Consider the following 7,021-nt stretch of genomic DNA (forward strand, 5'->3'; position numbering starts at 1 on the left):
AGATTGTATTGGTCACTCCCCTTTCATGTTCTGTGTAGCAAATTAATTAAGGACTCAGTAATCAATTACACAAGAAGAGACATAGTTGTGTAATGATTTAGTACACTCATTAATTTTATTATCCTGCACCAACTAAACCCTGTATTCATTTTATTATTATTTAATTCACGGTGCAGTCTTGCACTGCTATCACCAGGAAGGTGCAATCTTTCAATTATACCATGGGCTTGGTCAGACACCTAGCAGCTAAGGCAGTGCTGCAACACGGACAGTGAGTCTGAAACCAGAACAGTCCCTTGTTCCTCCCCACCAGCTTTTTGAATACTCTGAATATTTTTAGAGATGTCCATACCACGAGAGCTCTGAGCTCACCATCTCAAGGGATGCAGTTTTAGCCCTTCCTCCTGGTAATGCTGAACTGTTACTACTCATGTGTATCACTGCAGCACCTCAGGCTGTGTTGCCACGTGTTGTTTTTTTCTGGGTCAGAGCATGCTGCATGGCCAGAGATGGTTGCAGTCCCAGTATCACTCAAACCAGCTATTAGCATTTTTCTGTCAGAGAAAAACGAAAGGAGGCTGGGAACAGTATACATCTGGACCTCACCTCTGCATGAGCTCATGTTTTCCTTAGGGTGCACAGCTGGATGCAAAACTGAAAGCCTCAACAGAGTTTGGAGATCCCAGGGAAGGAATGTAAATAGATGTCAGAACTGCACCAGTGATGATGTAATTTCATAGTCGATTTCTCCTGCTGTAAGAGATATCTTTGACCAAACACTTTGATTATCAAGGAGTGAGAGGATTGTATTACCTGACCCAGCCAAGTATGGGCTGAACTCACAGTAAAGTTAAATATTTTAGTTAACTTGCATTACCTTCAAATACGCACAGATCTGAAGAAATGCAAGGAAGTAGTTTACACCTATTTGCAATCCAAAACACTGTCCAAACAGGGTTTGTCTCAACAGGGTCACTATGCGTGATACCGTTTGAATCTTGGTGCTGAAGGAAAAGAAGTCCTGGGCACTACCAATGATTACTGTGCTGCTCAATTTTTAGGACAAGGAGGTAGTGGAGATGCCATGGTTTGAAGCGAGGCTGTTTCCCTCCTCACAAAACCCCATTCCCCGGGCTGACGTTGTCTCCCCATAACCCATCCATTGAGGATTTTGCTGCATGAGGAGGAGGTGACAGTGGCAGAGGCTCAGTGGGACAAGCCCACGCCAGACAGCACAGCATGAGACATGGGGCTTCTCAAAGTGTGGAGAAACATCACCTGCCCGTGTGTGTGCCACCTGGCTTTGTCCACCAGCAGCACTGCTGTGCTGTCACCGTTCCCTGCTGCAGCCTCGAGGCCGGAGATTTTGGGCTTTGGGACATCAGCTCTGGTGCATTGGCTGAAGATCTTACTGCCTTTACTGGAGTTACAGCTGTGTGGGAAGAGGAGCAGAGGCCAGGCCAGCATGCTGGATTTCCCTGGAGAAGGCCTCTTTTTCCACCAGAGTTCTCTGTTGGAATTTGAGGAACTTGAGAGCTCTCAGAGGCCTGGCAGCAAGCAGAAAGCTGTCCACATAACCTGAGCATGTCCAGCACATCTGCATAGATCAGCTCGGCTATGCAAAGGCCAGAGGTCTAAGGCTTTCCAGAAGCCTTGGCCTCTGTGTGCATGCATCATTCCTCTTAGACATGCGCATGGAAAGCTGGATCGAATCTGACAGCGCTAGGCAGCATAGGCTACATGTCCAGACCCCAGCTGCTGTGCATCACAGCCTGATATTTTGGCAGCAACTTCCTTCTTTGGCTGTTTAAGCTACAACATCAAGTTGAGGTGGCTGAGGCATGGCCCCCCATCCTTGCTACCAGGGCAGCAGAGGTGAAGCACACACGCTGGGGAAGGCCAAGTTGTCTGTCTCCTCAGCTGCTTCCCCTGGCCTGTGTCTATCAGAGCCCCTCCTCACGCATCTCCCTGTAGTTGGCCAATTTGCCAGTATAACATAAAATGGAAAAAAAAAAAAAAAAAAACTATGGGCTCCATTGTGGGAGGTTTTTGGCAGAGTCATGGGTATGCTGTTGCAAATTCAGCACACTACTTGCACGGTGGGAACTAGTCAAGGGTGTGCTGTCTTAATTAATCCTTTCGTGACACTCACCGGCTAATTTGCTAAAGGTTAATCTCACTGTAAATAGCAAAAGGGGTGGTGTTCTGTTTGTTACGGATGACAACCAGGGAGAAATTTTGATGAGACTGCTGTTTGGAGAGGGGGAAGAAGAAGCAAGGATTCTGCAGGACCCCACCGGGAAAAGGGAACTGAGAAGAAGGGAAGCCCCTAACTCTATCCACGCATCTCTCTCAAGTGACAGGCAAAAACATAAAGCATAGCCGTAAGACTCTCAGGAGCATTTCCTCTTTGGGAGTGGAATGCCACGATGAAAATAATCCTGATCTCCTTCAGGTGGGCACATTCCTCTGTTTATGGTCTGGCTGACCTCTGCAGGGCTTTGCATGGGATTAGGAACTGACACGCAGAGTTCAGCCAGGCTGCAGCGTCACAGTTCCAGTCTGCAAAAATAACGTCTATGCTGATCTTGGCGAGCACGCTCAGGGCAATCCTGTTACTGCCAGCTGCTGCTCCCGGAGCAGGACACAAGGGGTGCAAACCACCTGCTGCCACTGAGGCAAAGGGAAAACCACAGACAGAAAGGTGGAAGTAATTGCAGACAGTTAAAGGGGCACCTCCTCACTTCCTGCTGCTTATCCCGAAAAATTTCCCAGCCCTGGGCCGGCAGTATCCTGTATTCAACAGTGAAGAAGCTCAGTGTGAGGATCCCCTCCCAGCAGCCTTCCACACCACCTGTAGTGACCCTATGAGACACAGGTCACTTGGCTGTGTTCAACTTGTCTGGCTTTTCAGAGACAAAAATGCCTCTGGAGAGACACCACAGGCCTCTGTTCCAGTGACTGCTCCCAAAACAAATACCTTTGCTCTTTTCAGAGGAACTTCTCCTGAAAGGACCAGCTTCTGTTTGCTGTCTTGTAATAAATATTTCTCCTCAGCTGTACCCAGCTCCCTTCTCCCCAGCCTGCCTCATTCCTAAACCCTGGAAAGAGCTCCAAGAAAATTACTTGAGCTTTTCCTTCTGTGCTTACACAAAGCAGATGAGGTCTCTGGCCTCATGGCCACCACTTAATCATAATTAAATTGCAGCTCCTCTATAAACCTCAGTAGAAATACCACTGGGTGATCTGGAAGGCAACTTTACCCTTCACAGGGATTCCTGCCTTTTCAGATCATAACTCACAGGGTAAAAACATACGTAGAAAAGTCTTTACCAACTACCTAATATGTACACACAGCCAGTGCTCTCTTTTGAGTCATCGCTTTTGTGTGTTAGCACTAGGGAGCGAACTGGCATCCCTCACGGTTTGGTGACACTTCAGGCATTTGCTGGGCTTACAAATGTGTGGCGTCAGCCGTGGGAGGCCAGGGAGCCCAGACTCCAGCTGTGCGGGGCAGGTTTTGTCACAGAAGTGCGCAGGTGAGATTCTGATGAGAGATGCTAAGCTGGGGACCCTGCTTCCTTACACAAAAGGGACCTGGCTTCTCTGTAGTGGAACCTCTCCAGGAGGTTACGGCTTTGCCGGCATTTGATGTTATTCGCAATCTAATGATGGCTCGATTCCTTGCAAGAGGGGAGACCCAAAGGTGTGGAGTCTCAATCAAAACAAAGCCATTTACGCTTCCCATTCGGGGCTTAGCTCTGCCTTATTAATTAGGTTCTGGTGACCTCTAGAGGCCTTCACACAAAAGCACCTGATTTCTGAGGATCAGAAATCTTCAGAATTTGTTGTTCTGGAACAGCAGGCACGACAAGACTTCCGCATTATTTTAGTTTCAAACAGAGATTAATTTTATTTTTAACTCTGAAGGTATCGGGGAATAATAACTTATGGTTATTCTTTTCACAGAGCATCCCGAGCATTTCATAGAATACCCCGAGTTGGAAGGGACCCACAAGGATCATCAAGTCCAACTCCTGGCTTCATACAGGACCACCCAAAAATCAGACCATATGTCTGAGAGCCTTGTCCAAACACTTCCTGAACTCCAGCAGCCTTGGTTTTGGTTTCACATCTGGGTAAGCTTTCTTCTTAATGAGGTTAAATAATAGGGGCAGCTGATGGAGAAGAGGAGAAATCCGCTAAGCTAATTTTCTTTCCTCTTGAGCAGCTGAGATATGGGATTGAAGCGGTACCGAGGAACTAAGAGAATTGGAAGGAGAGGCAGAGGAGCACCGAGGCACTGCCCAGAGACATTGGGGAGTTAATTGACAGAGGCTTACAGCCATCGAGAAGCTTAGCAAGAAACGAATAGAAAAGCTGGAGGATGTGAAGCATATCTGGAGCACTGCACAGCTCAAAAAATTCTTCAGCAAGCTTGCAATCTAACAGTGATGTGTGGGAGACCTCCTAAAGATTTCTAATTTAAGAGTACCCGAGCTGTACTTCCAGGTTTATGTTAGCTACTTTTCCTACCCGCCTCCCCACCCCCCTCCCCAAATTGTTTTTCTCCTTTCATTTCCTAATGGACCTCCTACCAACACTTTAATGGCAGCATTTGTTTGGTGACAACATCCCTGGAGGCTACAGCCAGGGTAGTTTGTTCATCCAGCTCAGAAACCAAATACAATAGCGCAGGATTTTCTCTTGATAGATGTGACCCATAAGAGGGGGAAAATATATGTCCTGGAATTTTTTGTTTTCTCGTGGCATAGTGCTGTATGATGGATTTATCTTAATTCCACCCCCCACCCCCAATCTTTTGCCTTGTTCATGCTCTTTCTGCTGTGTAGGTAATAACGCTGCAGAGATTTCACACCTCAAACCAGAAAGGAATGCTGAGCTACTGAGGAGAATTTTAAAAATGGAGTAAAGGGGAAAGATTTAAAGAAACGATTTTAGAAAAAATTTTATTCAGACTGTGTGAAAGCTCTTCTGAGATTGAGCCCAAACTCCTGAGCAATATAGGGGCGAAAAGCTCAATTTGTTAAAGATTTGTGTTCTCCTGTATCTTCTGACTACAAAACTCATGTCACTTCTTTGGTCCCCAGCGAAGTCCTCTAGCAAATGAAGGGTGGGGGAAACCTTCATTTTTGATATTTGTGAGATAAAAAAAAAAAAAGAAAAAGAAGCTCTAAAGCACCTAACATAACCTTTGTAAAGCACTAAGAATTAAAAATTTGTATATTTGTAGTCACTCATAAATGCCAGATACAGTGCACATGCATTTTTATTTTACACAGATTTGTTGGTTGGATATTGTTGATCAACAGCACAACAGTGCTAACCTGGAAATGACAGGTACTTTTTGTGGTGGACATTTTCTGTGTTAAACCTTTTGATTTTTTCCAATTTCTTAATGAAAGAATGAGATAAAAAATATGGTTCCTGCCTTTTCTCCAGATACCGCTTTTCCTTCCATTTTCAGAGATAAAGTAGGAGAAAGGGTAAAAGGAAAGATGGGAGAGAAAAAAGAAAAAAGAAATAGGAAAACAGAGAAGTGAAACTCCTCCTTCCTCCAAGTATTTTTTTTTTTTCATTCAATATGCCATTAGATTTAAGATTTCCAAATGGGAAAGAAAAAAAAAATGTGATCAGCTCCAAACATAAAAACAATGCTTGAGGGCAGGTCTAAAGAGAGCAATAAATCAGAGCAGAAAATATTTCGCTCAAGGAACACATAATGATTAGAACATAAATAATCTTATTTTCTTCTATATACAACATAAAACAAACACAGCTGTGTGCACAGAGGCACACGCACATGCTCGCACACAGACGTCTCAGCCCCCGTGTCCCCAGGGCGGTTCTCTGATGGCACAAGAGACGAAAGTCATGACAGAGGGGTCTGCCACATGGTGTCTGCTGAAAATCTCCGTAAAGAGGAGTGGCAGCGCAGAGAGAGCTCAGGGATGTTTGTTACCTGGAGGAAGCAAGCTCCTGGCTGCTGGCCAGCAGGAAACTGTGCACCGGTCCCTGCAATAAAACCCTGCTTCTGTGTTAGCAGTCACGACAGGGACGAGATGCTTGCTTCTCAGTGTCTTCAGGGATGCTTTCAAAATGCAGGTCAGGTAGATGTGCAGTGGGCCATGCAGGTGCAACGCTGGGGCAACTGCAGTCCAAGGTGAAAACAACTTAATTCAAAGCGAGCCTGAGGCATCCAGGTGGATCCTGGGTGAGATAAGGCTCTTTTACAGAGAGAAAAACAATTTTGTATACCTTCCAGCAGAACTTCCTGGCATTTGTGTGACAATTTCCTCCCTCTTCCCTGTCCCAGTGTATTTTTCCATGACAGGGATAAGCCAACGTAATCACTTCCATTTAACCCAGTTTAATCATCCATCACCTTCCTGCAACGGAGTTAATAGGTGCTTAATGATAATCAACAAGCAAAGAAGATGGCTTTATAAATGATCCTGGAAAATCTCTCCATAGTTCCTAACACACTCCATTCTTTTTCTTTTAATTTACTAATTAGAGTTGGTAGCTTCTGGGGCCTAAACCAAAATACATCTTGGGCTTGCTGAGATAAAAATACTGTCCAGCCAAGGACATGATACTAATCACAGGAAAACTAATCTGGCACTTCTCTCCCCACAGAAACACACACAAGTGGTTAAACATTTAGAGATTTCATACAGCTTCTCTCCCTGGAGCACTGCATGCTGAGATATTGATCCAGATACCGTAGGCATTTATTTGCCTTCCTTCGAGATTTGTTTTTGGCTTATTATTCGGCATCTGTCAGCCGGCAATAGAATTAATTTAATTCTGCTTTGAGGATATTGGTGTTCATAAACAGAGTCTATGTTTTTGAGGGAGCAGCAGGAGCGAGGCTGCTCAGAGCATGAAGGCAAGCTCACTTGACCTGCTGCTGCTGAGCAGAGGGCCTTGGCATTGTCTGTGGGTAGGGTGCATTTGCTCAGCTCAGCATTGTTGTGACCATCAGGGGTGAGCTGGA

General features: G+C 45.4%; 1 long non-coding RNA gene across 1 annotated transcript; it reads left to right on the top strand.

The window, feature by feature from the left end:
* Window positions 1-3,959: 3,959 nt before the first annotated feature.
* LOC311429626 lies at window positions 3,960-5,052 on the top strand. Its single transcript, XR_014688303.1, has 2 exons — window positions 3,960-4,139; window positions 4,232-5,052. It is a non-coding gene; the product is annotated as an uncharacterized lncRNA (long non-coding RNA).
* Window positions 5,053-7,021: the final 1,969 nt, after the last annotated feature.

This window comes from Aythya ferina, assembly GCF_964211825.1.
Source record: "Aythya ferina genome assembly, chromosome: 1".
Lineage (NCBI taxonomy): Eukaryota > Metazoa > Chordata > Aves > Anseriformes > Anatidae > Aythya > Aythya ferina.